Source organism: Dasypus novemcinctus, chromosome 2, assembly GCF_030445035.2.
Source record: "Dasypus novemcinctus isolate mDasNov1 chromosome 2, mDasNov1.1.hap2, whole genome shotgun sequence".
Taxonomy (NCBI): Eukaryota; Metazoa; Chordata; class Mammalia; order Cingulata; family Dasypodidae; genus Dasypus; species Dasypus novemcinctus.
In genome coordinates this window covers 100148750-100161619 of record NC_080674.1, presented here as the reverse complement: position 1 = coordinate 100161619, position 12870 = coordinate 100148750, and the positions used below count along the sequence as shown (strand labels likewise).

The following is a 12870-nucleotide window of genomic DNA, read 5'->3' as shown; positions in this document are numbered from 1 at the left end:
TAGTCTGTGTCTTAGTTTGCCAGCATTGCTATACCAAAGTACCACATTCTATTGGGCTTAAACAGCAGAAATTTACTTCTGAAATCAAAATGCTGGCAGGGCTATGCACCCTTTTAAAGGGGAGGCTGCGTTCCATGCCTCCCTCCTGGCTTGCAGTGTGTAGCTGGTAATCCATGGTGTTCCTCAGCTGTGGCAGCGTAATTCACTCTCTGCCTCCAGGATGTGGTCCTCTCTCTCTGTCTCTCTCTTACTGTGTCCAAATTTCGTCTTCTTGTATGGACATCCATTACATTGGATCAAGAGCCCACCCTAATCCAATCTGATCTTGTTTTAAGTAACATCTTCAAAGATCCTGTTTAAAAATAAATTGGCATACACAGGTCTTGGGGTGAGGACTTTTTAGGGAGCACAATTCATCCATAACACCCTGATACTCATACTTAAAGTCTACTCTCATGAACTTTGTAACCAAATTATACACCCAAAGCCCAAGCCAACATTGAAGTGCTGAGAATCCTAAAGCTGGGTTCAGGCCTCCTGTGCTGTGCCCAGGTTCTGCCTCTGACTGTATGCCCCTGGGAAGCATTTAACTCCTAGATTTCCTCAACTTTGAAATGAGGAATAATACCCACAATGTTGGTTGGGGGTTGTACAATAAATACATGCAATGTGTTTAGCATTATTGTCTAGTACACAGTAGGTATTCCAAGTATTCATAATTATTTTAAAGATTCTTCTGATTGGTTAAATCTTTGTTATGCTTGTATATGTGATAGGGAGCAAATGACTATATTTCTAATTTTACAACTACTTACCCCAAAACATTTGCCCACATTAACCATCAAGTCCTGGTAATCCAGTGTGTAACAAATACTCATTGAATGATGAGGAAATATCAAACATTGGGCCAAGCACTGGGGATATGGTCCTTACCCTAAGGAAATCAATGAACAAGAAACAAAATTACAGTGATTATCTAGAGTCATATTTAAAGGTCAATGAAAGCATAAGGCAAGGAACGTCTAATTTTATCATTCCTTTACAGAAGTACTACTTTAGTGCGGTAAACTATCTCTAAAGATTCAGTACTGACAGACACTTTTTAGCTTATGAACACTGAAACTCACAGGCAGTCAAGTTTATCTCTTAGCTTTGACAACTAGGAAACCCAGAGGCAAATTTCCAGTGTACCTTTCAATAATGTAAATCTATAGAATTTAACATCATATAATTTTGGGGACTAACCTCGTATATTATTTTATAATTCCACCTTTACTCTCCCTTTAGGCTTATTGCCTCACTCATTTGTTTTATCCTTGGCATATATGTTTTATGTTGCTTTTTTGGAAGAGAGGAAGGAATAATTTAATAAATAGACTCACAAATCTATGTCAGCCTGCAGGACATCAAGGAGGGATTTGCAGGAAGTACAAGGCGAGCTGAGACTTGCAGGTTGAGGCTATCTTTGCCAGTCAGAAAAGAGGGAGAAGACATTCCAGGCATAGGGGATGGTGTGTGCAAACGCACGGAGCAAAAGGGAACAGCAAGCACTTTCAGAATTGTGGGAGCAGAGGGTTTAAGTGTGTGTGGCAGGGAAATGATAGGAGAGGCCAGGTAGGCCTTCACATCAAACCATAATAGATCTTCATGCCTTGCAAAGGCATGTATAAAATCCAAACTCCTGAAGGATTTTGAGTAGGAGAGTGATTTAGTAAATATGCTTCAGAAAGAATTACTGTGGCAGTAGCCTGAAGATGTTCTGCAGGCAACCGATGCTAAAGGCCAAGAGGCTGGTGGGAAAGTGAGAGATGAGCTACATACACAATACGTTGAGAGGTAAAGGTGAAATGACTAAGGTAGATTGATGCCAGTATTAGGATGATGCTTTAGCTCTGGCTTTGGCCACTGGGTGGGAAATACAGAAGGAGGAGCAGGTTTGTGGAAGATGACGACAGACACAGTAGGAAGTTCCTGGAAGCCTTCTAGGCAGAGAATGTGCAATAGACCACCAAATATAGGACCTGGAGCTCAGGAGGGAGATCTGGGTTGAATTTCTACATTTCTGAGCTGAAGCCATGGCCATAAGGTATCACTGCGGGGGAAAATGTTTGAAATAAGATCAAAGCGTGCTCACAGGAACAGTTTTGGGGGGAAAATAAAAGGAAAAGTATTCCTCCAAAATGACTGAGAACTGGCCAGAGAGAGACAAGGAGCCAGAAGAGGGGATTTCTATAAACGAAGGCATGTGACAGCTCCAGACAGGGGAGATGCTGTGAACCAGGGTCAGTCGCAGCAGAGACACCCAGTGAGTTGTGCCCATTGGCTGTGATGAATGTAAGACCGTGATAACCTTCAGAAGAGTAAGTTCTGTGGAAAGAAAGGGATGCAAGTCAGATTATGGAAGGTTAGAGGGTAAACAGGTGCTTAGAAGCAGGGACTACATCCTTTGATAAGGATTTAAAGGGCTCAGTATGGTTTGGGAATATAGAAAAAATACAAGCTATAGGCTTTGTCTTTAAATAGTTTACAGTCAAGTGAGGAGGTGGAGAGAAAGCGTGTTCTGCTCAAATTATTATCAGTGGTTTCTGGATATCTAAGCCATGATTAAAGCTGAGAAGGCTAAACCTGGGCCACAGGATTCAACAGCCCTCAAAAAGGGGAAACAGACTTGGCCCAGTGGTTAGGGCGCCCGTCTACCACATGGGAGGTCTGCAGTTCAAACCCCGGGCCTCCTTGACCTATGTGCAGCTGGCCCATGCGCAGTGCTGATGCGCGCAAGGAGTGCCCTGCCACGCAGGGGTGTCCCCCGCGTAGGGGAGCCCCACGCGCAAGGAGCCCCACGCGCAAGGAGCCCCACGCGCAAGGAGCCCCACGCGCAAGGAGCCCCATGCGCAAGCAGTGCCTCCCGCAAGCAGTGCCTCCCGCAAGCAGTGCCTCCCGCAAGCAGTGCCTCCCGCAAGGAGTGCCTCCCGTAAGGAGAGCCGCCCAGCGCGAAAGAAAGTGCAGCCTGCCCAGGAATGGTGCCTCCCGCAGCCCACACTTCCCCTGCCGCTGACGACAACAGAAACGGACAAAGAAACAAGACCCAGCAAAATAGACACAGAGAACAACAGATAACCGGGGGAGGGGGAGAATTAAATAAATAAATAAATCTTTAAAAAAAAACCCCAAAAAACAGTTCTCAAAAAGGCTGCAAAGCTGGCCACAGTCAACAAGATGAACTGCATTTTTTAGCATGTAAAATACTACAAAAAGACTGAGACTGAATCACAATGGTGGCCTTGGTGCATTCCTCAAACCCATATCTAGTCTAAAATGCCTTAAAATGTCTGATACACTTTAAAATAAGTTAATTCTCAACAGTGCTGAAAAACAATAAAAGTTGCCATTGGAAGAGCTGAACTTTTTTAAATTAAAGATTTCACATCCCATACAATCCATCCAAAGTGTACATCAATACCAATGGCTCTTAGGATAATCAGAGTTGTACATTCATCACCACAATCAATTTTAGAACATTTTTATTGCTCTAAACATAAAGCAAAACAGAAAAGAAGAACTGAACTTTTGAGGCAATCCTGAGAGATAAAAGGAAGTGGAATCAAATTATTAGGTGCAAAAATACCGCAATCTAAACATGTGTAGGAGATATGTAGGGTGAAGGTGAAGAACTAAAGAAACTCTAGGTCCAGAAGAGCAAATACAAAGGGCATGAGGGAGCCCTGGGGTAATTGCAAAGGTAATTAAAGAACCGCTTTCCAAATGGTCTGGTCCATCCAGCAGGTCTGGTCTTACCGGTCCCTACTCTGAGCAGTGGTCAGCAGTAGATTTTGACCCCTGACTCATAAAAGTGAATTGCCTCGTGGGGATGACCTTGAGTGTGGGTGGAGGAGCCACAGAACAAAGCTTGATGTAAACCGAGACAACAAAGACAAAGATGAGGGGTCTCTTATTCCAGCAATTAGGAAGGGGTTATCAACCCACCTGTGCCTCTAAGAGCAATGGCGCCTTCCAAGTCCGTCTGTCAGTCAGCATACCCTGCCCACTCATAAGGAACTCCCCTCTGCCCTGCCATTCAGAGGGGAGCTCCTGGGGAAACAGACTACTCAAACACAGAAGGTTTTGTGGTCACCTCAACTAATCCACTTTGCCCATGAATGTCAAAGGAGAATTAAAGATCACCAAACATCTGAGGAAAACCAAAAGCATAAGAGAAAAGACCAAGGCAAGCAAATGAAAGAACAGAAATAATTCAAGCAGCAGAGTAAAAAAGAGAGTATTATAATGAATATCCTCTGAAAATTTTGAGAGGATATTTACCCCTAAAATAGCTTTGAAAAAAATGAGAATACAGGAAACAAGAAATTAAAAATATGATTGCCAAGTATAGCTTTTTGATATGGTTATGAATTCCAAAAATAGATATTGGATTATGTTTGTAATCTGGTCTGTACCTGGGCATGATTAAGTTATTATTAGAGCTTTGATTGGGCCAGTCATTAGGTGGGGGGGGGGACTCACAGATAAAAGACATGGCAAAGGACAGTGTTGGGGGCTTTCAATGTTGGAGTTTGATGCTGAAATCTTAAACTGGAGCCCTAGGGAGAGAGACAGAGCCATTTGCCTAATAGTCTATAGCTGACCTTGCGGAGAGAGACAAAGCCTAGAAAGCCTCATAGTCTATAACTGGCCTTTTGGAGAAAACAGAGGAGCTGAGCGCAGAGGAACCCAGGAAGCCTGAACCCTCACAGACATCGGCAGCCATCTGCTCCAACATGTGAGAATAGACTTTGGTGAGGGAAGTAACTTATGCTTTATCGCCTGGTATCTGTAAGCTCCTACCCCAAATAAATACCCTTTATAAAAACCAACCAGGAAATGGACTTGGCCCAATGGCTAGGGTGTCCGTCTACCACATGGTAGGTCTGCGGTTCAAACCCTGGGCTTCCTTGACCTGCGTGGAGCTGGCCCATGTGAAGTGCTGATGCACGCAAGGAGTGCCATGCCATGCAGGGGTGCCCCCAACATAGGGGAGCCCCATGTGTAAGGAGTGTGCCCCGTAAGGAGAGCTGCCCAGTGTGAAAGAAAGTGCAGCCTGCCCAGGAATGGTGCCACACACATGGAGAGCTGACACAGCAAGATGACGCAACAAAAAGAGACACAGATTCCCATGCCGCTGACAACAACAGAAGCAGACAAAGAAGAACATGCAGCAAATGGACACAGAGAACAGACAACCAGGGTGAGGAGGGGGTGGGGTAAGGGGAGATAAATAAGTAAAATAAATCTTAAAAAATAAAAAAAACCAACCAATTGGTTTTGAGTGGGGCCTCAACACCCTAATGACGTGGCCCAATCAAATTTAATCATACCCAGGTAGCTACAGGCATCAGTGGCTCCCTATTACCTTCTCAGTAAACTCTGGCAATAAAGACTACAACTGGTCTGAACCTTTCCTTTCAACCTTATTTCCTCAAATCTGTCTTGAACACTGTATACTTCATCCTAACTGTTCCTCATCCATGCCTTGACCTCTTCTAACCACTCCCACACTCACACTGTAGCCTCCTCTCGAAGTACTGTTGCCCCTTTCTCTTCATGTCTAAACCCTACCTATCTTCCCCACTCAAACACCACATTCTCCCTGAATTTTCCTTCATCCTTACTGCTAGAACCATCTACCTCCTCTGGTTTCCCAAAGGAGTTATCTCTGTTTCTGTTTTGGTACTTAAAGTGTCCCACCTTACACTAAAGTTACTTATGTGTATGTTCTGTCTCTGTAATAAAATGTCAGGCCCTGTGTCTTTATGTCCCACATGACTCCAAGCATTGTGCTTTGTGTGTAGTAAATGTCTAACAAATGCTATTGAATGAATAAGCTAAATACATGAATAACAAAGCCCATGACTGACTGAATTTAATGTTTGTCTGTTCTTGTATATAGTCAATAGTCAACTCCTAACTCTACAAGACGGTGGGCTAGGGAGGGAAATTCAGTAATATTAACATCAGCTGATGTTCATATCTGTGGTTGAAGATTTTGAAGTGGGTAAATTTGAAAGTATTGATTAAAAAGACCTTCTAATTCTCTCTGAATTTAATTTATGCCTAGTAAGTTCCCCCCACTATACCCCCATGACTATGAATAGCCAAGATTTGGCCATAATCATACCCAGGCATGTGCTATCTGTAATAAATACAGTAATTATAATTGATCTAGGATATTATGCATTTGACAGATCAGTGAATGGATCTCGGGGATGCAAGTCTGAGAGATTCTAGTGTACTTGTTTTCATTTTTGCTACCTTTAGAATTATGAATTGCCCAATCATCTCATAAATTTCTAAACAAAATGATAAGCCCTCCCTTAGGTAGTACATTCAACATCCTTCTCATGGTCTTTAAAAAGTAGAAAACAAAATGAAAAAAACTGATCTCTTCAGCTGGGAGAACTCTTGGTGATTTCTCTGATCATAAGAGGGTTTCCTCTTCCTTATGTTTAAATCATCATATTTTAAAGTTCTCAAGAGGACAGTTAACATCCTTGCTTAAGAAGATCCAGAATTTCCTGAGTCAGATATGTTTCAAAAATGTGTTTCCGGATCAGCTGCCAAACCTGGCCCCTTAACCCATTTGGTTTTCAGAGATGATTTGGAAAAGGAAAACAAGGGGGTAAACAACAACAAAAAAGAAAGGTTTCCTAAAGCAATGTCTTTATACTTTGTCAATTCAGAAAACCATCTTAAATGCTCTTTTCACCATATAATATTTCATCATGTTTTTGCCAGCAGTTGGTCTGTAAGAGCCAATGTGCTCATTCCTGCAATGCCTTTCACATAATCAAATGTCACCCCTGTGCATTGCAAATCATTTTATGATGGATTATTAATGCCAAGAGCATGTGCTAAGACATGGAGAGACCATTATGCCAGCAGTAGCCTTCTTACTGAGCCGTGGATGTCACCTCCAATGGTGCCAAGTAATTGAAAATACTTGAAGTAGAGTATGAGACTGTATTGCAGGATTAATCCCTCTGGTTCAGGCAGTTTCATGAAAGCGGTAAGAGATTATGCTCATTCATTCCTGAGAAAAATGGTATTCAGACTGTGCTTTAGTTTTCTGATTAATAAAAGGAGAGCAGTTAAACGACTCTGAGGGACACAAACCACAAGTTTTTATGCAAAGAAATCTTCCACTGAAGTAAATGGGAGGCTTGTGCACATGAAGACTAATTAAACAATTTACAGTGTCTTGACACCACAGCCCACAAAAAACAGAGACAGTGGCTATTACCCTAACTTTACGCCATGCCTTCATAAACTATTATGGTATAGAAAAAGATAAGTGAAAATAAAATTTTATTTTGTATTTCTGCACAGTAAATAAAATCATCTGTATGTACAAAATAATTTTTCTTTTAGAAAGTAATACTTTCTTTTATAAAAGAAACCATTTTCTAATATTATAGGCATTAGTAGAAATTAATATATTTTGGACCTATTTTCTTTATGCAGTTTTTGTCTAGGCAGTTTAATCCTTCCCCAGCCACATATCAAGACATGAAAACTGTTCAGAAATTTCCATTTTTTACAATAAGAGAAACACAAGAGCCATCATATCAATGTCTGGCTCCCCTCTTGATGAACTCCAAAAGGGAAACCACTCATTTCAGCAGCTGTTTTTGTTTTCAAATCCAAAAGAAGAATTTAATTGGTTTTTTTTTATCTTATTTTATATTTCCATTAAAAGGTTTGTGATTCAGGTTTTGTTTTCAAGCCAATAATGTGGTCTTCCATATAGCGTCTGCTGTAGTGACTTAGATTAATGAATTTTACTTTTATTTGGCGTATAAAGCAAAAATTCCCCTACTAGACCATGTGATTATTTATGTAGATGAATTATGATTGAATAAAAACCATGTCCCTTGGCTAAAACGTTGATATGATAGCTTGATTTATCTGAAGTGTGGGACACTTTTTCATTGAATTATCATGTCTTTTTCCACCTAAATATTTTTTTTTATTGTTAAAATTGCTTCACAGAAAATGCAGGTGTTAAACACTTGAGTTGGGTACTTAGACTGTTTGTATAATGCCAGGCACCACAGGAAATTGAACCATTTGGTATTTCCATAGGTAAACTGTTGATTAAATTTTTTTTTCATTTCTAGCCAATGTTTGATGCTGCAGAGTAGGGAGACATGAGATGGACCACTCACAGCAGATGAGCGCCTTATAAAGTTTTATCCCTAAAAAGCAAAGAATTTGTGCTACTCTAGTTTTCAAACCAAGGCTATTTCCTATGAAGATACTTAGAAAAACTACTTTTCCAAGCAACTTATCACCCAAAAGAGAAATAGGTGTGTTTAACTTTGCATAGTTTTAGTTACTTAAGGCAGTAAGCACACTTCACCTGTGTTGGCAGATAAAAAACACATGTCTTATACTTTCATTCTTTGAATGATTATTCTCAAAGTCCAGGAAATTAAAGATATATTTAAATTAGAATAAACTAAGTTTATAAAATTAAGTATTTCCCAGGAGAGAATGACTAAAAGACAATTTGATTATGATAGAGATAATTCATAAACTTGACTAAATGGAATTGTAATGCTCTCTTTTTACTGATTATTAAATAAGGCTTGGCTTCAACATTCCATACCCCAGAAAGAGATTTAGTTTCTGCCATAAAATTGAGAGTATTGCCCTGCACTAATGCTGTTTCAATGCCAAGTATTTCTATTTGAATTCATCCATGACCTCTTCTCTGTCTCTATATTTGGATACCTGGATTCAGATGTCCTGCATGTTATGCAATGTAGCATAACTTCTAAAAGAGGCATTTCCTGGTAGAAATCCACAGGAAAGCATCCTGTTTTGCAACTAATGAGACCCAAAGATGGTTATAACCCCTTACAATTGAAAGTCATATATCAGCTAATCATCAAACTTTTACGACTTGCCCCATGAAACGAGTAATATATTATTTTAATGAGACCCTATAATTATTCCCCAGCCCCCTTCCCTAACTTGAATGTTTCTTTTCTTATCAAGTGAAATGAATAGGGATGCTTGGCCTCCAAATAGAACAGAAGAGTACAGTGAAAGGACTGCTAGGGAAAAGGCGGCGTGGTAAATAGACTTCAGACAATTTTCCCAGGACTCCTCCACCCCCAAGTTCATAAACTTCAGGGAGATGCTCACTGTCTCACCGAGTCACTGAGTGAGGAAGAAAGCCTGACCCCACCTCTCCCCAACACCCCCCCACCCAGTTCAGCACCAAGTCCTTTCACATCAAAGCACCTATAAAAAATAAACCAAAATCTTGAACCCTAATCAATTCATCTTGTCTTCACTTAACTTGAAAAAAGAAAAAGAAGGAAAAAGAGAGAAAATCTCAGGAGCAAAACACAACATGGTTTTGTAACAGTTACCAGGGACCTTGGTCTAGGTATGTGTGGAGAATAGCTTTTGCAGCAGAGGTAAACAAAGAGGAGGCCAGGTGGTTTATATTATAAAAATAACATTCTGACCCACCATGTGCATGAAACATTTCTTTCAGTTGACAGGAACCGGTGAGTTTTCTCTGAAAATTGGCTACGCAGGCTAGGACCCTCCCCCACACCTAGCCAAAGACCCCCATTCCCAGCACACACAGGGCTCCAAATTCCTCCCAACGTATTTGCAGCCAGCCTGACCTCTGGAGAAAGACACACAGTATTAACTTGGGTGACTGGGTTTCAACGGTTACCCTTTTTCACATCAGCATCTGGAAGGGAAAAAATGAGAATATAGCCACAATTAGATAAATTGGAACATATGCAAATGTTCATGCTTAGACCAGGGCAGTCAAGCTCTTAAAGGACTGAAAAGGGTGCAATTAGCAGCAGGGCCGGTCTGTGGTATCCTTTGTGCTGAAGGCTGCTGTCAGGATGGAACTGAGGTGTTGGTGATACTGGCCAGAGCTTGCAGGAGGGACACATGAAGTCTGCAAGTCACTTGCTGAGACTCAGACTCCAGGAGGCCAAAGCAAAACATTCCCAAGCACCTGAATGACAGACTTAGCAGTCTAAAGGATCTGCATGAGAATTCTCACCTCTCAGTCAGTTTATTTGGGTTGCCGCCTGCAAACTGCCAGCTTGGGAGGCCCCCTTGAGTAAGATGTGCTCTTGAGCACATGTTACCTAAATAACTAGGGCCTCCCCTTGGTCCCAGGGAGGGCAGCCTCTGCTGCTCTGAGTTTGCATGTAGAGATGGTCTTTGCCATATACTATTGCATTACTGTTGTTAATTTCAAAAGATTGCTCCATATAGACTATCTTCCAACTCCCAGGCTGCCTTTGTAGGAACAGAGTAAAAGTGTGCCTAACTCGGTTTTGTTTTTTTTAAAGATTTATTTCTATTTTATTTATTCCTCTCACCACCCCCACCCCTTGCTGCCTGTACTTGCTGTCTGCTCTTTGTGTCCATTCGCTGCGCATTCTTTGTCTGCTTCTCTTCTCGTCTTCTCTTTAGGAGGCACTGAGAGCTGATCCTGGGACCTCCACCTTCTGAAAGAGGCACTCAATGGCTTAAGCCACCTCAACTCCCTGGTCTGCTACGTCTCTCACTGTCTCTTTTCTGCATCTCCCTTTGTTGTGTCATCTTGCTGTGCTAGCTTTCTACGACACGGGCTGTCAACTCTCCACGGTGTGGGCCAGCTTGCCTTCACCAGGAGGCCCCGGGAATTAAACCCAGTGCCACCCATATGGTAGACAGGAGCCCAAATCTTGAGCCACATCTGCTTCCCTAACTTGGTTTTATATTATGCATTTTGGATCTGCAGACCATTTTTTTTTCCTTGCTATCCTGGAAACACATTTATGAATAATTCTAGTCTGTTGCATGTTTAAAATAGAAGTTACTTATATTGATGTCTTTCCACATGTTTTCCTAAAGAAGGCACTGTAATTGGTTTATATGTAAAATAAAGTCTTGATCCAGAAACAACTATTTAACCATGTATCCTGTCCATTTTCTAATACAAAGCATGGAAAAGTCACCACTCAGAGTCTTAATTGTGTCTGCTTGGCTAGAAGCTGTTTCTATGAAAAGTAGCACACCAATAAAGAATTGTAAAACAGCTCATAAACAATTAACTATAAAATTAATGTCTTATTAGGCATTTCTATTTATCACATGTACATCTCTACCAACATTTTATTTCAATTAATTTAACAACTTCTGTCCATTCTAAAACATTGACTAGCTACTATTTTATTTCAGGACAGACTCCTGACTCTCGAATTAATTTTGGCTGAATCTTGACATTGCACAGTGTGGCAGGATCAGCCAACTTGAACAGTTATCATGGAAGAAATAAAAACTACTGAGCAGGAAGGTAAAACTGAAACCTCAGTTAAGTCAACAGTACTTAAAGTACATGCTTAAGGGCTTACATTTACTTGCTCTTTAGACTATCTATCATAAAGAATTTTTGTTTACCTAAATGGTGTTTTCCTTGACTCTTGCGTAGAAGCAGTCTCTATTGAGAAATTAGCCATTTGATGTCAGCAGAGGTAGATTTACTATGAAGCTAATGAAGCTTGTATGCAGGTCCGTAGTTTTATTTGTAATTTCATATGGTTTTTTAAATAGGTCCCCTAAATTGTGTAAACCTCAGGCTCCACAAAACCTGGTTCTGCCCCTGGAGTTAGAAATGAGACACAGCAGTAAAAGAAGGAAAATTTCTCTGAGTTGTGAGTCCACCTGCTTCAGAATCACCTGGGAAGCTCTTATTGCAAATCCCCTACTGGGATCCATCTGAAGAGATTCTGATTCAGTCGGTCAGGCTGCTAGTGTGCACGTTTAACAAGTTCACCAGGTGATCTTACTATAAAACACTATAGGTTTTGAATGCTTGAGGCAGACTTCTGGCCTTGGCTTGGCAGTGATCTTCCAAGTGGACCCTTGACTCCTGGTGGCTTATTGGTGATCTAAAATTCAGAATAAAATACAAGACCAGAATGATTTGGTCTTGGGGAATTTCTTATCCAGTGGAGCTGGCAAAGTTTAATTTGAATGACTTTTACTTTTGAAGAGTTACCAAACACGTCTTAAAAATTGCTAGACAACCTTATGTGGTTGAATCCCATACTCACTTGGCCCCAGACTTAAGAAGTCCCTTTTAAACAAGAAGAAGATAACTATTGGCACATACTCCTCTTTATTACGCCCAGTTTTTTTGCAAAAGGAACTGTACAAGGAACTTCTCCTTCCTTGGCCTTTTCTCCTAAATGAGTCAAGTTTGGGATGGAAAGAGATACTCTTGGAATCTTATGCCAAACTGATCCATGGAATGCCAAAATTAGAGCTTTGGCTAAAGCACTGTACTGATTTAGAAACTGTGTGTGACCTTAACCAAATTTCTTATCTTCTCTTTTCCTGAATGGGTGTCTATTTCTGTGAAGAACAGAATAGCAGAGTGGTTAAATTTGGGACTTTCAACTCAGACCTGAAATAAATCTTGTTTGGGCCCCCTTTTATTTTGTATGACCTTAGGATGTGAATAACAAGAGGCAGGGATCACTGGCCACCTCAAAGGCTGGCGGCCACAGCCTTTAAATAGCATTCCTAAGCAGTGCCATAGATGCTCTTATTTATTTATTTATTTATTGCTTTAATTTTAGATTAGAACCAGTAGGTTCTGAAATGATTATAGTGGTTTATAATCTACTAGCATCTGAGCACAAAGATAAATAAATGTCTAAGTGGAGTCTGCTAGCCACTTGGAAAGCAAGTTGCTCCACATGCTTCAAAAATCCACAGCTGACTTAAAGTCTTGACTATTAAGTATTCCAGCTCTGCACTTTCACAGAGTACAAAGGACAG

At 40.9% G+C, this 12870-nt stretch overlaps 1 protein-coding gene across 2 annotated transcripts in view; it reads left to right on the top strand.

The window, feature by feature from the left end:
* LIX1 (limb and CNS expressed 1) overlaps nucleotides 1–12870 on the top strand; it is a 55445-nt gene that overhangs the window by 20890 nt on the left and 21685 nt on the right. The gene's annotated exons all lie outside the window — the stretch shown is intronic.